This window comes from Abramis brama (assembly GCF_963993115.1).
Source record: "Abramis brama genome assembly, chromosome: 7".
In the NCBI taxonomy this organism is placed as follows: Eukaryota; Metazoa; Chordata; class Actinopteri; order Cypriniformes; family Leuciscidae; genus Abramis; species Abramis brama.
This window is the reverse complement of record NC_139969.1, coordinates 4,250,542-4,270,670: the sequence shown is the minus strand read 5'-3', so window position 1 is coordinate 4,270,670 and position 20,129 is coordinate 4,250,542. Positions and strand designations below refer to the sequence as shown.

General features: G+C 36.3%; 1 protein-coding gene across 1 annotated transcript in view; it reads left to right on the top strand.

Moving 5' to 3' along the window:
- LOC311085978 (CUGBP Elav-like family member 5) overlaps nt 1-20,129 on the top strand; it is a 177,858-nt gene that overhangs the window by 21,274 nt on the left and 136,455 nt on the right. The window lies entirely within an intron of this gene.

Below are 20,129 nucleotides of genomic sequence, written 5' to 3'. Positions count from 1 at the left end.
TAATTTCTACAAGAAATCAAAACATGTTGCACCGTCTCAGGTTCCATACATAAACACAAGCCACTCTGGTGTTTCCTAAAATAAATAAAGTACTATCCAGAAACGTGTGACCAATCCTCATTCTAGAAATAATAACCTGTTCTTTACGTCTAACTCTTTTACAAACATTAACTGAATCAGTTACCTTACTAGATAATGAGAATAGGTACCTCCCTTTGTTTTCTTGCTCCTAGAGCTGTTGCCATTTTAAAATTGTTCAATGCCACACAATACTTATATCCTCCGCCTTGGATAGATTTATGTTTACATCTACTGTTTCCTTTTGAGAAGCTTCCTTGGCCAACTTATCAACCTTTTCATTTGTTGCAATACCTACATGAGCTGGGACCCATACAAATTATATTTCTACCCCTCTCCTTTTCACATCTCTAATTGCCAGAAGAATATCATATACAAAGTCTTGTCGACTCTTTGATGACCCTTTCCCAATACTATTGATAGCTGACACAGAGTCACTACATATCAACACTTCTGAATTATGGTTCTGAATCTGCACAGTCCATTGCACTGCCATCAGGATTGCATATAATTCCACTGAGAAAATTTGATGTTCTCTTAAAAGCTTGGACATTCCACCTCTGAACAACAAAAGCTAGACTAAGAACATGAGAAACACTTGGATATATATATACACTCAAGTGTAGATTGGCAAACAAGACACACCTGGGAACAATCAGGAACTAATCAACAAGAAAAACTACAAAGGACTTCAAAACATGGCACAGAACAGGAAATAACATAAATCCACACAAGACAAAGGGAACACAAGACAGGAATCATAACACTAGTATAATACCCAGGTATTATACTGAAGAGGATGTAACCTCATCCTCCTAAATGCAAATTGTCAAATTGTATTCTAAAAGTTCCTGTGTAGGTTTTTGGTCCAATAAGACTGAGTATCACTCAGTCTTATCGGAATTTAATAGAAGAAAAGTACTGGTCATCCAAAATTGTCTATCTTTAACACCAGTGTTGTTTTTGGCAGCCCTTTTAGTTTTAGTCTTAGTCTTTTGGACGAAAATGCTTTTTAGTTTTAGTCACATTTTAGTCACTTATAAACTTGATAGTTTTAGTCAAGTTTTAGTTGACGAAAACGCAAAAAGGTTTTAGTCAAGTTTTAGTCAATTTTAGTAAAAAAAAAAAAGTAGTCTTTAACAAATTAATTTAGGTTAAAAAGTATTGGAAATGGGCTTAGGTTTGACAGGTTGTAGCAAGTGTTGCAATTCATAATTTTTTTTTTTTTTTTTTTAAATAACCCCTGAAATGATGACTTCTGGTGAATATTGTGGAAACTAATTGATACATTTAGATAAATATATTTCATACCTTATAGCATATTATAATACAACTTATTAGGCCTATATATTTATAGAATAGCAAAGTAGGCCTAATCAATATATAAGACTGAACCACATAGATGTGAAATATAAAGGCTATCATGATCATTTTGCCAACAATGAACCATGGATTTGTTTAGTTTATAATACGTTTTATTTTTAACTTAAACAAATACAACATATAACATTCAAAACTCACCGGCTTAGACTGCATTTGAAGAAAAATAAACACAACAGTTTTCTGTAGCCTTGTGTGCGAACTTATTCAATAGAATTATTAGATTATCTCCTGATGCGTGCTGGTTAATATCACACACTCTGCCGTGACAAAACGCGACGGCACATGTTCTGGGCTCAGAGACACTATCAAATCTAGATTAAAGACACATCTCTTTAGCCAAGCATTCACATAATGCATCTCATAGCCTTGCACTCCGTGACAAAACGCGACGGCATATGTTCTGGGCTCAGAGACACTATCAAATCTAGATTAAAGACACATCTCTTTAGCCAAGCATTCACATAATGCATCTCATAGCCTTGCACTCCGTGACAAAACGCGACGGCATATGGTACAATTGGCCTTGTATTCATTGTCCCTCACGCATTCCAGCCACGGGTAACGTTAGTCATTTTCCCATTCAATTTTACATTTCTGTGCTCTTTTCTTTTTCGTCGGCTGCTCGGAGGTAGTCCGTTCCAAGATGTTAAAAACGCTACGCTGATCATAGACAAACAGGGTGAGAAATTAGCATCTACCGCACCGTCGGGTTTTTTTTCCTCATAGCCTACAAATGTCTTCGTTCATAGTCTGACATATTAGAAGCTATGTGTCTGTCATGGATTTGCACTGAATTGATTCTCAAAAATACGGAACAAAGTGCGTTCCGTATCAGTTCAATACGGAACAAGACTGTGTCAAATACGGGACGATTCCGTATTATACGGAACGGTTGGCAGTCAGACTTATAATCATTTTCGTTCCGTCTCGTCTCGTCAACGAAAACTCGAAAACGTCTCGTCAAGTTTTAGACACGCCATTTTTAGCTAGTCATCGTCGCGTTATCGTCATAAAAAAAAGGTGCGTCAACGAAATCATTTCGTTTTCGTCATCGTTGACGAAAACAACACTGTTTAACACACTCTGTCAACTCGTGACGTGATGAAATAGGCATATATATAAATATATATATATAATATCATCAGCATAACAGTTGGAAACTAATTTGTTTTCTTATTATATTACCAAGTGTCATTATTGAAAATAGCAGAGGGCCTAAAACAGACCCTTGCAGCACGCCTTTAAATAGGCAAAATGGTAACGGCCAGATAGTTACAACCTTAACCACCTTAATGTGGTCGGGCTATAAATCTGTTTTTGTAATCTCATTAAAATGTTTTTTTTTTTTTTTTTTAAACATCAATCATGGAAATTAATTGGGCAGATGGTGTACAGATCCTGGAAAGGCCATTTGTAGCCTGTTTTACTTCTGTAATGTGACATATTTCTGAGTGAAACAGAATGTAGAGATATGATTTTATGCCATTGAATCAAGGTTGTAAATATGGTCAGTTTTAACGCCCTGTATTTCCATCCTCACATATTAGAGCAGATAAGATTGGGGGCGACCCTCTTTTCCACAGGGGCGATTCCTTTTCCTCATTAAAAATCAATTCAGTTCACTTAAATTCAGTTGAATCAAATTCCATTTGATTGAACTGAACTAAACATACGTTCATTTGTTTTAGTTCAGTAAAGCTTCTTATGAATCCCTGCAGGGACGATTCATAGAGATAACAGGGAAAAACGATTGTGGACACACAGTCAGCATATATTTAAGGAAATTAAGGAGCGGAGGAGAAAAACACACTGTAGAAAGGGAGGCCTGGACTTCATTGGTGGTATCGGTCCAGAGAATGAACGTTTATGATACTGTTTTGAGTCACCATTTGATGTTCAATGTAAAATCTGGATTCTAAAGCTAAACTAGTTGAGAACCACTAGTGTATAATGTGGCTATAGGGGTCTATAATGTTATTCATCACCATGTATAGATTGTAAATAGCAGTTGTGTATTTTCAATGACTCTGTGGCTCTGGGAAGGATCACAGCTGGGAGTGAATCTCAATAGAGCTCAGCTGTAGATACACAGGATCTCTACGTGTGTGTTTGTGAGTGTGTTCTCTATCCGCTGTTCTCGACATCCTTCAGCGAGGCACAGCTTGAGGGATATATAGTTGCCATAGAAACGGCAGCAAGCCTGTTATCAGTGTAAGTGTAATGAGAAAAAATGCAATTTCAGCCAGCACACATGCACACACTCGCAAACACACTGCCAGTGGACGACCGTAGTGGCACCTTTGCTTTGCTTCGCTGTCTCGTTTCACAATTCATCTAACAAAAGGCATAGATGTTCTTCTGGCATATTCATTTGAGTTCAGTGTCATTTAATCTGCATAGAACCACCTGTTTTAGCACTGCTAACTGAACTGATGTATCAACTTTGTCTCAGATTTGTGGGAATAAAAACCCAAATAAGTCAATAGTTGTCATACAGTAAGAGTATATAGAGCTTTAAAATTAATAATAGATTAGATAATTTGATGAGAAACATTTGCATTCATATTTAGATTTGTTACTCTTGATCACAGACTTTTGAGACATTAGTCCCTTCCACACATACTGTTTTTACTGGTAAATTTACTTGTAAATTACCATTAAGAGATCATGTATGAACAGGACCTAAAATAAATAAATAAATAAATAAAAACGGTAAACCAGTTCTGGCAATTTAAGAGTATGAGAAGTTGTAACGTTACCAGTAAATTACTGGTATAATGATGTGTGTGAACAAAGAATGAAGATTTCTGGTATGAACATGTACCGCACTGACATAAGAAGTCTGCTTTTGTGCCAATCATAATTAGAGATGGCACGATTTGTTTACAATCTGCTTTTTAATAATGTTTCTATGTAAATATGTGCTAGATGGACATCTTTGACCATTGTGCCCAGAGCTTGACACTAACTTTTCTGTTCTCCAGCCACTGTGGCTAGTGGTTTTCCAAAGTTACCACTCAACATTTTCACTTACCACAATTGTTTTGTTTGTAAATAATTTTTTAATTTACACACTTAAACTCACGAGATGAGACGATAATATTTTATCACTTTTTGATATTTTATATATATATATATATATTTTTTTTAAATCTTCAGTTGAAATATATGACTGGAAAAATATAATTTTATTCGACTAATTAAAACAATGCAGGTGCATTTTTAAATGTTTTTTTTTAACTAATCTAGGGCTGTCATTAACGATTATTTCGGTAATCGAGTAATCAGTCGATTATTTTGACGATTAATCGAGAAATCTGACATTTTTTTTCTGGTAATAAAAATATACCTAAGTGAACAACCTTTAAAATGACTTGAATTGCATATATAATAATTACAATGAGGCAATAATAATTGGTTCAAATTAAGTATCAATAGCAAGTAATCATTCTGGTAATTTTATACTGTGTGAAAGATGCTACTGTTATTTGATGCTATCTCTTCTAAAGGAGGCACATGTGAGAAAACTGGGATCTTTTTCTCAGGGTTACTGACTTTTAAGATCTCCACTCATGAAAATAATAAAAAATGTAAAACGTTATGGACATTTCTCTAGTCATGCTCAGCTCTAAAGTATTTAATTGACTAAAAATAGCTCCTTTTAAGTGAGTCCTTATTCAGTAATAACAGGAAAAGTTATGGAAAAAAATGTAGGTCATAAAGTGTGGGAACTCTACGAAGAAGAGTTTTTTTCTTATTTTGTTTATGTATAAGCAGAGTTTTTAGAATGTGAAATTGGATTGGATTCATTGGATTTGTTAATTGGATTGACAAAAATTTGTGCATGTATGTAAACATATTGTTGTTGCTATTGTTTTATAAAAGCAATAAATCACGTCCCGTAGTAATTTCATAAAAAGAGGCCAGATACTGATGCCAAACCTTTCGACGGATATATAATTTGTCAACATTCTGACCATTTGTAGACCGTTTTTTATATAGTTAATGTAAACAACGGTAAACAAAGTGACATTGGACGATGTCCACAGACAAGGTAGAGTATGTTGCATGATTTTATGAAAGTATGATGTATTGCGACATCAGAAACGAAGAAAAACAAAATAATGACTATTGTAACGCTTGCCGTAAAGCAAGTCAAATTTGTAGTTTCTTATGTCTCATTCGAACTACAGAAACGCTACCCGATCTGGCAAACTTAGTGTGGTTATAGCCGATATAGGGCTGCAAAGCGAATCCAGAAGTGCCTTTCACCCTGTTACGACTTGATGAACCACTGAAATGATTTTGGAAACATTATTTTAAGGTAAAAAAAAAGTTCTTTAGTGTTGCTTTAAAGGGTTTTTGCATTTTGTGTGAAGAACACACCTAGCAAAACCCCTTAACCATGGTAAAATCACAGTAAAGCATAACATCTCATAGTTTCTTGCTTTAATGAGCCACTAGAGTAAACTAAACTAGTTCTGAGTAAATCTGAACTGCTCTCCAGCTCATCTCAGCTTCTTTTCTCTGTGTGCTACTGTGTTCTGCATTGGCATGAAGGCTGAATATGAGAATGAGGCCTTTTACATAACAAGCCATAAAGAGAGAGAGAGAGGGAGTTCCATGTTGCTGCCACTTGGCGATGACCTAAAATGTAGGCGCACACAGTCACACATCAAAACGAATAACGATCCAATGCTGCACTCATGAATTCTAGGTCATTAAGTCCCGCCCCCATGCATGTGTTTCTTTTTTCATTTCAAAGTGCAGCAGTAATGTGATGTGCTGCTGGAGTTGGCCCGAGGCAAGTGTGTGTGCGCGTTTGTTTATGAGCGTACGTTTATACATATGTATGCTGTGGTATACATATGAATGCTGTATGCTGTGTGTGTGTGTGTGTGTGTGTGTGTGTGTGTGTGTGTGTGTCCCTCAGCAGCTGGAGTGGTGATTTCTGCTGACAAATTCTCCATGTTGTCAGTGGTCACACTACATCTGCCTCACCAATAGGCCTGTCCGTGTTTGTGTGTGTGTGTGTGTCTCTGTATGATGGCATATACTGCTTTAAGCTATTTACTTGTGAGAGCAATGAAGGAACGTAAAAGCTCAGGAGACTTTAAGTATCTGGTTAGTGTTAGATTATTCTCCTAAAATTCCTTAGGAAAAATAGGAATAGACGCATATAAGTCAATATTGGTCATATACAGTAAGAATATAGAAATATAAAATAAAGGTACACTACCTTTCAGAAATTTGGGGTATACGTAAGATTTTCTTTCTCTCTTTTTTTTAAATTTAGTAATAATAAATGTTTCTTGAGCAGCAAATCATCATATTATAATGATTTCTGAAGGATCATGTGACACTGAAGAAAATTCAGCTTTGATCACAGGAATAAATTACAGTTTAAAGTATGTTCACATTGAAACCACTTACACACTTTAAATTGTAATATTTCACTATATTACTGTTTGTACTGTATTTTTATCAAATAAATGCAGTCTTGATGAGAATAAGAGACTTCTTTCAGAAACATTAAAACAATCTTACTGATTCCAAACTTTTGTTTCAGTGCTGCCTGTGAAAAGTTATTGCGATATTAATATGATTAATATGATGTCTCTTTTCTCTTTTACATCATTATCTCCTGCTCTGTGTATTTATGTGGGTTTATTTAGTCCTGATGGGTAAAATCCAGCATGTAAGTGCTCTGTTGGTTTTATTAGGACTGATGTAGTCTCATACGGCTCGCCCACAGACACAAAAAAATGACAATATTATATTTAAAATCACAAGCTCCAATCTAAATGGCTATGTGCAACTTCCGGGAATCAGGCTCCACAAATGTATTGGGAGAAATATGGATTTTTATAAATATAATTAATATTAACTTTTTTGATAAAAGTAGATTTTTTGATTGGTAAATGTTGATATAAGACTATTTTACTCAATATTTATGATGCTTATTATTGCATTCGATTGTTGATTTGTTATGTTAGAAACATGTTAATGGAAAAAACAATTATACTTCTCATGATATTTCCCATGCACTTTTTTAATACATATTTATATGATACACTTAAAGGGATAGTTCACTTAAAAATGACAATTCTGTCATCATTTGCTCACCCTCAAGTTGTTTCAAACCTGTATGAGTTTCTTCATTCTGCGAAAATAGCCCCACCCCCGCCATCACGGAAATGAACATGGGCGTGGGGAAAAATCAAGATAGCCTATATGGGTCAAAAATGTCCCTGTATGAGTTCTTGTTTTTAATATTTATAACAGGATATAGAGTGCTGTTTTCCCGAATATCAGCATAATTGCAAAATTGATTTTATACAATAGTTCAATAAACAAGAAATTAATGTTAATTTACTTTCATTTTTTTAACATGGAAGGGAGATTGGGTTTGTTTGAAACGGGCCGTCTCTGGTTCTATCTACAGCGTGGAAAGAGGCTGCAGTGGATCTGTGCTAAATGTTATTGACAAGCAGCTATTTTAGGTCTTGCTCACGGCTGCCAAACGCATGATGTAGAGCTGCTGTGTTTGGCACCAAATAGCGCTGTCATTTTGTTTGTGTTAGTGAGTGTGATGCAAACCTCTCAATGCCCTGCTTGATTTAGTGAAGTTGACATGAAGATGCTTTCTGCAACACCTCACAGTGTCTATCCAGCCTGAGTGAGCACTACTGGCCATCAGTGCCAATATTGCAGTGTATATATAGCTATAGATTTTTTGTGTGTTTTGAAGATACACATATTGCTCTATTTATGTATTTTCTCTGAAACGGCTTAAAATTTTTCCTGTAGCTCAAACAGTAGAGCGTTGGCGCTTGCAACACCAAGGTTATGGGTTTGATTCCCAGGGAAAGCAAGAACTGATAAGTTTATTTATAGCACATTTCATACACTATGGCAATTCAAAGTACTTTACAGAAAGGAATTAAAATAAAAGCAAGGAAAATTAAAACGGTTATAAAAGAAATTAAAAGAGATATATGAAACAGTTCTAAAATGAATTAAAAGAGTAAAAAGATGATATATAGATAGGCAAAACACCGGTGTATCATATTTTTCACAACATCCCAGTTTTACTCTTGAGATTTTCATTCTGAGATAAGCAATGCAAGTCGCTTTGAATAAAAGCGTCTGCCAAATGCATAAATAAATGTAAACCATGATTGCAACCAAACAGTTAATAGATTTATGCAAACACATATTCAGCACTGATGAAAAACAACGTTCGAAATCCAGTCCTTTTTGTTATTTTCTCAAGTTCTGCCTTTGTTAATGTCCTCTAGTGTTACATACATTATCCACATAATTCATCATATTTTCATGATCGATATTGTCTTCAATTCACTTTGATAGATGCTCTCAGCAGCAACTCAAATACCGGGGTTTTAGTTTTCAATGGGGAAACAATCCCATCTGACTGAATTTGTTGATTTGGCCGGTAATTAAATCTGTAAAATAAAATGTATTGTAGACATACACGTTTACGAGGCGTCCCGTATCATGTTAACGTTGACTTGCTTGCGTCCACTGCAATCCTCTTGTAGCTTCTATTATTCAACTTGCTTGTAAAAATTATTCTATGTATTGGATTTATTTAAAGTGTAAAAAACACAGACAACTGCAAAAGCTGATGGACAGCAATGTTTTACGGGATGGACAGTCACTCTTGAGATCTATTGTTAAAGTTTTCCCTTTATTATTGTTGTTCCCACCTAGGGTTGGGAATCCAAAATCGATTCCAATTCCGGGATTGGATACTTAAGGTCAGGAATCTGATACATGTTACAAAATTAAAATGTTGATTCCTCTTATCGATTCCTTTGTGTGCATTTTAATATGATTTTAAACCATTCAAGCGCAAGACGCCTCCCACTCTCCCACACAAAAATAAATCAAAATATCCTCGTCGGTTATTTCTTAAGTGAACATAAACACTTGACAAAGAAAATGCATGTGTAACAGTATATTGGATCCGTGCAGCTCTTAAAGTGACAGCAGCCTAATATTCCTGCTGCCATCTCTATAATAACGATAATCAAACAACAAAAGATAAAGAGAAAATTCAGTCGCTGTTCTTAACTGAATAACTTGTGTAACTATATTTGTAGTGTATATTTTATTTATAAAGTGCTATTTTACATTTGATTACAGTTTCTGTACCTGAAAACCTGAAAAACATAAAACCCTATTCATTTCAATCGTATCTTTGTTCAGTTGCAATTGCTAATTTGTTTATTTGTTATTTTTTAAATACTGTTTAATTGTCTTTAAAAATGCTTGAAATTTATATTAGTTAGGCTAGTATTAAAGTATTAAACCATAGGAAATGTAGTATTATAAGTATTAAGTTCCTTGTGTAAGTGTTCTTCTTTAGCCTGTTGATTTATGTTCATGGTATTCCGCTACAATTAAATGTTTTGAAATAAGACTTAGAATGAATGTGAATGATATCTAAGTTTTGTTTTTGTTTAGTTTTTTACCTTAATGGAATCGAAATTAGGAAGAATCGACAAGATTCGGAATCGATAAGCAGAATAGGAATCGGATTCGTTAAAAATAAAATGATACCCAACCCTATTACCACCAGTGGCTGTAAATTGTGTAAATCATCAGCTTCTGTGGGAACAGCAATGTCTTTAATTGGTGGCTCTTGCTTCAGGGTTATACGTGGTTCTTCACTGTGAATTCAGCAATTAAACTTGATTGATTTAAAAAAAAATAAAAAAAATAATTGAACGAAACACTAACTAACATCATTTAAAGTAACAGTTCTGCCAAAATGTAACGTCTGTATAACGTTTTACATGAAGAACACTTTCTATGACTCCCCAACATCTTGTTTTGACATTCTTTAGGGGGATCAAGGCACCTTTAGGGGCGTCAGACCCCCCCCCCCCCCCAAACCTTTGTATAATTCACACCCTCAAGAGACATGCAACGTCTTCTTTGTTTGCAGTAGTGCAGCATACTTAACACCAAAGAACAATAAGAAACTTCACATGCTTCATTCATTCTTGCGTGTGCTGTGTGAATGCACTAGATTTGCAAGTTTATATGGTGAAAGACAAGACCGACATATGGGTGTGTAGATGATGACAGAATATTAATTTTAGGGTGATCTATTTCTTTAAGATCTCAAACCACAAACTGGATGTTTCCTCCACCCCATCCACCAGCTTATATTTGTGTATTAATTATTCTGCCAAAAACACAAGTGTGAGAGAGGATGAAAAGATAACCATGGAAGGATTAAAGGAATCCTGCTATAAATGGACTGTTTTGTTCCTGATTAGCTTTTTGAATTATAACGAGGCATGAGAATTTCATTTTCCTCTGTGTGTGTGCTGTCATCTGGCTTTGCCAGTTTCAGATATAGAGAGAATATGTTCATTTCACCCATGAAACTTATAGACACACACAACTGGGTATGTCTTTATGTTCCAATACTAACTGTTTAAGTCAAGTCAAGTCAACTTTATTTAAATAGCGCTTTATATAATACAGGGATAATTTACATGTACATGGGATGAACAGGAAAATAACGATTCAGTGATGTAAACAGATTTCAGCTCTGCTTCAGTTCAATCACGTTGCATATGAAAAACACATTAAAAAGAAAACTACTGATTTAAAAAAAGTGAACTAAAATAATAATCAATGAAATATAAATGAAAAGGCAAAACTAAATGAAACTGTGGTTGAAAAACTAACTAAAATAAAATTTTAATCTAAGTGTTTGTTTGTTTGTTTGTTTGTTTGTTTGTTTGTTTGTTTTCCGACCACTGTAATTTTATCTATTACATTTCATTAATTCATATTTTAAAGTTTAGTTTTAGATTTAGTAAACACTAATGAGCCTGTTTTTTTTTCCATGTAAATAACTGTGGTCATGTTCTGTTGATTTCTCAGCTGTGAAGTCATTTCGACAGAAAACGCAATAACCTTGATGTGCCACACAGACTCTCTCTTCCGCGGTCGTATTCTCTATCCCGCTTAAGCAGATTCACTTGTTGATGGCGGGAGCTTTGGAGAGACGGGGGAATATTACAACCTAAAGGTCACTGTCTCAGACCCCATTACTGTCTGAGACGCTTTATCATTCCCAGAATATCTCATAAGCGCACACATCTCTGCTTTAGTCTGCACTTCATTTCTTCTGTTTGCCTTTGCAGGGCTTTTTCATTTTCACAAAAGATGGAGCTATTCATTTTGCTTTCGCGTTCTGTCCACCTCGCGACAGATAATGCAGCTCTAGTCCACAGGAGGGAAGAACGTCTCTCTCTCTCTCTCTCTCTCTCTCTCTCTCTCTCAGTCTCACTGCAGCTCTAATGCACAGGTAAAAAATGTCTGTCCCTATTGGAGATATAAAAAGAAACCCATAAAGCCAGAAAACAAAGGGAATAGCTTATCCCAAAATGAACATTCCGTCATAATCATGAAAGTTATTGGGGACTGGAGCCCTCAAGCTCCAAAAAAATAGAAAATAAAAACTCACCATAAAAGTATTATATAGTCCATATGCTATATACCAAGTCTTCTGATATCATACGATAGCTTTGTGTGAGACACATTTATGTTGTTTGCTGCAGATATGAAGCTCTCAAATCAAATATGGCTCTTTTTACCTATAAAAAAGGTAATTGCGACTTTTTATCTCACAATTCTGACTTTTTTTCCTCACAATTGTGTGATCGAAACAATTTACTGTTCGCAATTGCGAGTTTAAATCTCAAATTCTGACTTTATATCTCGCAATTGTGAGTTTATATTCCACAATTTTGACTTTATATCTCGCAATTGTGAGTTCATATCAAAATTTTGACTTTATATCTCACAATTGTGAGTTTATATCACACAATTTTGACTTTATATCTCGCAATTGTGAGTTTATATCACAATTTTGACTTTATATCTTGCAATTGTGAGTTTATATCACAATTTTGACTTTATATCTCGCAATTGTGAGTTTAAATCTCGCAATTATGACTTAATATCTCGCAATTCTGAGAAATAAAGTCAGAATTGTGAGATGTAAACTCGCAATTGTGAGATAAAAAGTCACAATTATCGTTTAAAATGTTTTTATTCTGTGGCGGGAACAAGCTTCCATAGGCTGGCATATAAGTGCCGTTAAAAAAAAAAAAATTGAAATGAAATTAAATTAGAGGCAAACATTAACCTTCTTTAACGCTGTTACTGGTTGGATTTAGTGTGCATTATTTTCAAATGCAGAGCAACAGTGAGAGACCAGACATTTAATTTCCTAACTGCCGTGGATGAACCAACGTAACAGAGACATTAATCTGTTTTGGAGAAAACTGAACATGCTTTTTAGTGCCACTCATTAGGCATTTTACTTTGAAACTGCTGCAAAACATGAAAGAAGCAACGTAATATCATTTTTGCAAAAATTCTTTCATGAGCCTGAGTTGGCAGCTGAGTTGCATGGACTACAAATCACGAAAGACTTGTTTTTGAAGTGATTTTACGTGTATGTGTGTGGTCTGTGATTCTCCCTGCAGAGATCTGATCAGCTGCTAATACAGTGTGTCCGAGAGAGGAAGAGATGGTTATATTGGCCTGAATAGATATTCATTTAAATTGGCCCTCGATTACAGCAGGCCTCTCTCTCGCTTTGACTCTCTTTCCATATTCCGCAGAATTCCTCTCATTTATAATTGCATTTTTTCCTTTTTCATCTCGTCGGCCCCGTGCTGAAAGACTGACAGCTTAATCAGAATTAATTGGCCGCTTGCACCATCCTCCATTTCTCCTTCTTCTCTTGTAATGTTTTATTCATCTGTAATTTTGTAATGCAAAATTAATTGCATTTAATAATACATTGGTGCTGTATAGGTTAGAGACAGATCCACATTAATGTACGAGTGTTTAGCATGCTGCTGACGTTAATTAAACGAATGGCTAATGAAAAGAAAGATGAGGGGAAGAAACTAAAAGAATGAGAAACGAAAATAAAACTGTTGGTAGAAGAGAGACTGGCCGTATATTTTCAGAAGCACGGAGTGGATATACAGTAAGCGCAGAGGAGGTGGTCTTGTTTAAAATACAATTTCTTATTCATCACATAACAGTTTACGCTTCAGTCTGTTTCCAATGTGATTTATCTGTGCGCTCTGGGCCTTTTGAGTCCGGCCAATCGGTGAAGCCCTTTGATTGCATCTGATTGGCTGTCATGAATGCAATGAAGATGGTTGGTTTCACCAGCACAGTGTGTGTGTGTGTGTGTGTGTGTGTGTGTACTGAGAGCTGAAGATTAAATATTATTTGAAGATGATGACACAGTGGGGATTCTTTTTAAAGAGGACGGCAGGGAATACAGAGATAGATTTGAATATTAAAGATGATATGATTGATTTGGTGTAAAATATTTACAGAGATTTGAGGTTGAAACCACAAAATGGTTAGCTGCCTTTTAACAAAAAAAAATTATCTTAATTTAATATATACCATATTTTTGTTAAATATACCCCATGGTATATACAGTATATAAAGTATTTACAATTGAGGAACACACTCTAGCATATACGTAGAGAAAGATAGAACAAGATTTTAAAATGGTATCTCTTTATTTATTTATTTATTTATTTATTTTTTATTAATACCATCTATTAATTTATACAAATGTATCGATTTTTTATTATTAATTAATTAATTAATTTTTATTTTTGTTGAACATAACTCATCCAATCAGAATTTTGTGTTAGAACAACCAATTTTATAATATAATATAATATAATATAATATAATATAATATAATATAATATAATATAATATAATATAATATAATATAATAAACACATTTGAATATAATATAATATAATTAACAAATTTGAATATAATACAATATAATATAAACATTAATATAATATAATATAATATAATATAATAATTTTTAATATTTTAAGTCTCTATAATATGTGTTTTTGACTCATTTTTTTGTGTTGCATAATGTGAAGCTGTTACTCATGCCAGACTTATGATTCATTTGGTATGAATAATCACGTCTTGTGATTTTAAAAAAAACAAAAAAACAATCAATCACAATCAACAATCAAATTTAATTTATAAAGATTTTAATTTTCTGGATAATCCAAAACCAAGCATGTGGTTTAAAACCATTTCTACTGAATTAAAAAATAGCAAAAAATTACTAATATTGTTTCATATTTTGTAGCCGTGATATAAGAGTTTGATATGTGCATGTGTGTCCATGTGAGTGACACTGAATACTTCACTATAGTTTCAATGGCATGTGAGTTCAGTCTCGGGAAAACACAATCATTTATTCAGAGCAATTTCACTGAAGTCAAAGTCATTCAGAGCAGAGAGGGAAAGTGTTAGATCAGTAAAAGAGAATATGTCAGTACTTTACATAATTCATTTTTGAATGGTGCCGCTGTTTTGGGAGTTGTTTTTAGGCATGTGTGAGATTGTGTGGTATAGAGGTGTTGTTTGTCCTTATAGAAGCACCGCCCACAATGCATCAGTGCGACGGCTGAACAGTTGGTCTCGGGTCTGTGGGGAGACGCTAATGCTTTGTGTTCCTGTATGGGGATCCGCTTTGTGCGTCAGTGGTGTGTGTGTGTCTCCTCTTGCTCTTCTCTCCACTTTTTTTTTTTTGTCAAAAGTGTGAAAAGTGTGTCATGCTGAGATGCATGTGTGATTTCTAACAGAACATTTGCCGCTCAAACCACCTGACAGGTTATCTTTATGTTTCACACGTTCAGATGTTCGTATAATGCATAACAGGCACGTGGAAAAGGGGAGATCGTTTTATCGAACCATCTGGAAACTCTTCAAACAGGCTGCAGTTAGAAATTAGACCTTTTGGAACATGCTGATTTTATGCTAATGCAACTGAGTAAATTATTGGCACATATTTTGAAGGCTTGTCTACAGGCTCCAAATGCGAGTGAAAATTGGTTTTGGTGAGTAAATTAAAATTTACTGTCGATGCTGAACAGATAAGGGTTACTTGATTATGCTGGGTACACACCAAAAGATTTTTTACATCTTATAAGATTTTCAAAATGTAATAGACCACTACCCTGGTAATCCAGAGTTTTAGCGAGAGCACAAGTTGAATTTGCTCAGCGAGTCACTCTGGTGTCGAGTAATGCTGCTCATTAAATATGCCCCTCTATCTGAGCTGCACCAATCACATCGGGTTATCTGATATAGGCGGGCCAGAGGCGAGCTAAACAGAAGACGACAGCGCTGTGACGTCGAAGTCATTAGTAAACATTGCAAGATGGCTATGGAGGAACACCCGTTGTTTGAAATGGCTTTGGCCGCTACAATGAACGAGTTAGACTTTGCTTTTTCTCTAAAAGAGGAACAGAAGACGGCGCTCGAATCCTTCCTTTGCAAGAACCGACCGGATACGGCAATAGTCTAATCTACCAGTTAGCTCCGCTGGTAGCTAAGCGTATGGGACTTGTTGTGATTGGTCGTAGTGTTATCCAATTGCGTGCAGTGAGATTTTCAAATGCATGCTTGGTGCCGCGCCTCGAGCTGGCCGATTTTCATTAGTCGATGCCAGACCATTAATCTTTCAGATTTAGGTCTGGATTTCCAGGCTAATAGACCACAGACATGAGGACAAAAAAATCCTAGATTTAAGCGTTTTGCTACTATAGTGAGTGGTGTACCATGATGTGATAAAGACAGCACACCACACACAAACAGATTTTGAACCAGAGTCTCAAATGTGAACAGGAAATCTTGCAAAATCTCGCGAGACTGAATAAGCATGCCGGACGATATGCAGGAATAAATTGTGTTGATAGTGTTTGGAATGATTTTGTTGTTGGAACATCAATACTTGTTGGAATGATCAACAAGCTGATCCTCCATCTCTGCTGTCCAAATCAATTTCACTTTGTGCTGCGCCATGACTGCGTTTGTTATGCTTCCGTCTTCCATCATCTCGCTTTCTGATTGGATATTGTTTCGTTTCACGTGATAATCTCCAGAGCGTGCGCACGTTTGTCCTCGGGGTTCCCCACACACATCAGGATTTCTGATCGTAAATATTCAACTTCGGACACTCTTAACACACCTCACACCAAGGGAAAATCTGATTAGATAATCTGTAGAACCATCAAGATAATCGGGACATAGCTAGGATAGGATTGTCGGAAGGGGGAAATCGGCCCGATTATCTTTTGGCGTGTACCCAGCATTAGTAAAAAAAAAAATATTTTCTTTTTTAGGAATTGCAGCATAATGCATGGTTTAGATAACAGTTGTTTTATCAGACATTAGCTATTGGATGCAACTGACACTTGCGAATTAAATCAAAGCAATTCTAGCTAATTTTACCTCCATTGGAAGTTGCCAGAAAGCCAATGATAATCAGGTACAGGTGATCTAATAACAACACAGATGCAGCAAAATTAAAATTAACATAGTTCGGCAAATGATATGTTCTGGCATTCCAAATAAATAAACAGGCTTCTTCCACGCGCTCATCTCTGTTCTCTGCAGTGCAACTATCGCAGCATGTCAAGCGCTAAAATGGGATAAAACGTGCTTTTTTCTAGCGTTAAAGCTGCAGTCCGTAACTTTTTTTGGTTAAAAATTATCCAAAATAAATTTTTGAGCAAGTACATAACAAGCCAGTGTTCAAAACTCTCTGCTTGCCGTAGCTCGATTCAAAACGGTAAGTTTGTAATAATGTTTTTAACTCCAGTGGTATTGGTGGATTTCCGCTGGAAATTCGAGCATGTCTTTGCGTCATTACGTCACATCTGTACACATAAAGAAGAGTCTCGGCTAGTAGGCTATGAGTGTGAGGATGTTGGAGGTGGAGATTTATAGCCTTTTCTGACAGCACTTGATATAATTAAAAATTCTTATGTTGATCATACTTCCAAAAAGTATAATCTGTGTTTGCGAATGCCAGTATCCACACTGGCGGCGACTGACAGCTGCACATTCTCCTCAAAACATTGGTTTCATCCGCACTGTGCCGTGCCGAGGCACAACCCACATAAAGTTGATTATTCCGCGAATAACTGCAATTGCAGATTTCGAACAGAGATGGCGACAAAGAGGAAAAACTGCGGACTGCAGCTTTAAATAACAGCGCAAATACCAGTAAATTGACTACAGCAAACCTAAATGACGTTGTGCAATTTATTTAAATACTCTCCTCCCATAAATTTTGCGTCTGAAAGGGAAACTCCTACAAATGCATATGCAATAAGGTCAGCCGCAAAAATAACCCTGTCCACGCCATTTCAGCACTACTTTTCACTGCGTGCTTTTAGTAAATCCTGACAGTAGTTTTTTAACGGCGAAAGAGGGTTTGCGAGCTTTTACATTACATTACATTACATTTATGCATTTGGCAGACGCTTTTATCCAAAGCGACTTACATTGTATTCCAAGTCACACATTTACATTCTTATCAGTTCTTGCTTTCCCCGGGAATCGAACTTATAATCTAAATTATACCCTTAGCGAAACATGGGTTCCAAAAAAAAAACCTAAGGCCCTGTTTACACAGCATTAATTAAGATGACTTTTGGTCAATCAGATCACAAGTGGACGACACTAAATACAGGTGTAAACGGGGTCTAAAAAGGTTTGTCCACTTTAGACCACTTCCAGAGGTAGTTGAAAATGCATGTTCAAACAGCCACAAAAGACCGTCTACTCTCCGTCTACTGATCTAATGAGTAAACATTATAGGAAGAGCTCTAGCCAGACGAGATTTAAACTGTCGACTGATGACTCAAGTTTAGTTTGAAGATGAAAAACATATCAAGCACAATGTTCTCTCATCATTCCTGATTTCACTAACACAGTGTTCGGCTGGTCTTACGGCTGTCAGAGCAGAAACTAAAGCTGATGCTCTCTGTGTGTTTTTCCATCATCTTCGATCGTGTTCATATATAATTGCATGAGCTTATTTCATCCATTAGATCAAAAGAAGAAGAAAAAAACATACATAGACCCTCTCTCCTCGAATAAATCAGGACAGAAGTGTTTGAAAGTGGACAAACGAGACGGATTAAAACACCAGGTGTAAACGGGAATGTGTCTCCCTCGTCTACTTGTGATCCGGTCGACCAAAACGCATCTTAATACCAGGTGTAAACAGGGCTTAAAGGTCCACACTGTTGTCATTAAGTATTCTCCCTTAATTATTTGAGAGTTATGCGTTGCAACATGAGGTTCTCTGCATGTTTGCATCCATGTATACACCGTGTGCATGACACATGGACTGCTGATTTATGTAGTGTCTACTGCATTTCTTTCTCTCTTCTTCACTGCTGTGAGTCCATGAAGAAGTGAAGACTGTCTCTCTCTCTCTCTCTCTCTCTCTCTCTCTCTCGTCTTGTCTTACTCTCTCTTTCTTTCACAAACTTTCTCACTCGTTCTGTCTCCCTCACACTTCCTCCAACACTCTCCAGCCCCCACTCAAGAAGCTCTTCTGAAGAGTGTGTTTTCAAGCTGCACCGTGAGTATTTGTGTGTGTGTGCGTGTGTGTGTGTGTGTAGGGGCTTAGTAATCCTGCGTGGGTGAAGCGTTTGCTGTGCAGAGAGATGGAGAGAGAGAGAGAGAGAGAGAGCTAAGCATGAATATAGCCAGAGGAGGAGACGAGTGAGAGTTTGAGATTAGAGAGAGGATGTGTCATGAGATGAAGAGAAACACAAAGAGGAATATAAGAGCGACAGATCACTGAAGACTGGGAGGAGACCAGAGGAGAAGAAAAGAGAAAGGATGATGAGATGAGATAAGAGAAAAGAGCAGAAGAGAGGAGGGGGAGACTAGAAGATGGACAGTTTACAGTTTTGAGTTGTAGAAATAACTAAATTTTTACATTAGGGCTTTTCACAATTGAAATAGTTAAAGTCTAAATGACTTTTCTCCAGTGTTGTGACCATAGACTGTAAAAAAATATGGACGACGACGCCCCTTCGCTCTTTTCCATTGGTGAGAAGTGAAGCCGCCAGTGTTCTGATATGGCGCTGACATCTTGGGGCTTGAGTCTGCGCAGTAGTGAGCAGGAAGTAAAGCCGCGAAATCAAGGCCCCGCCCTCAAAAATAATTAATTATAGAAATTTAGATATTAAATTTAAAGCTCCAATCTCCTCAGTCCTCGAAGATCCCGAAAAAATGTCAGTTGGTGCTTCAGTGACTACTTCGCTCAGAGAACCTGTCAATCACAGCTGTCAATCATGACGTTACACCACCGTTTTTATAGCATCAAATAACTAACTAAAAACAAACTTATTTTAAAAACAAACACTTGAACTTACATCAGCGTGATAAAAACTACAGTAAATGACAGAAACCACCTTCGGAAAAAAGATATTTGAAGTGTAATTAAATTGTTTAGTTGGTCTCAAGTCCCATTGAATAACACGGGGAGGCGGGGCTTATGACCTATACTAGGACCAGTCACCGGGGGGCGATCGAGACGTTTTGGCTTCACTTTTCAGGGCTTGTGCGGCACGCTTGGTTGTGACGTATTTCCAAGTGAACAGAGGGCAGGGTTTTACTTTAGCGCTCCTCCTCTCCATCTCTGCTCATAGCAGACTAACGGTTTGAGGGGAGTGGTTAAGAGTTTTCAACCCAAGCCGTCAAACTGGCGTCATCAGAAAAGGAACGCCATT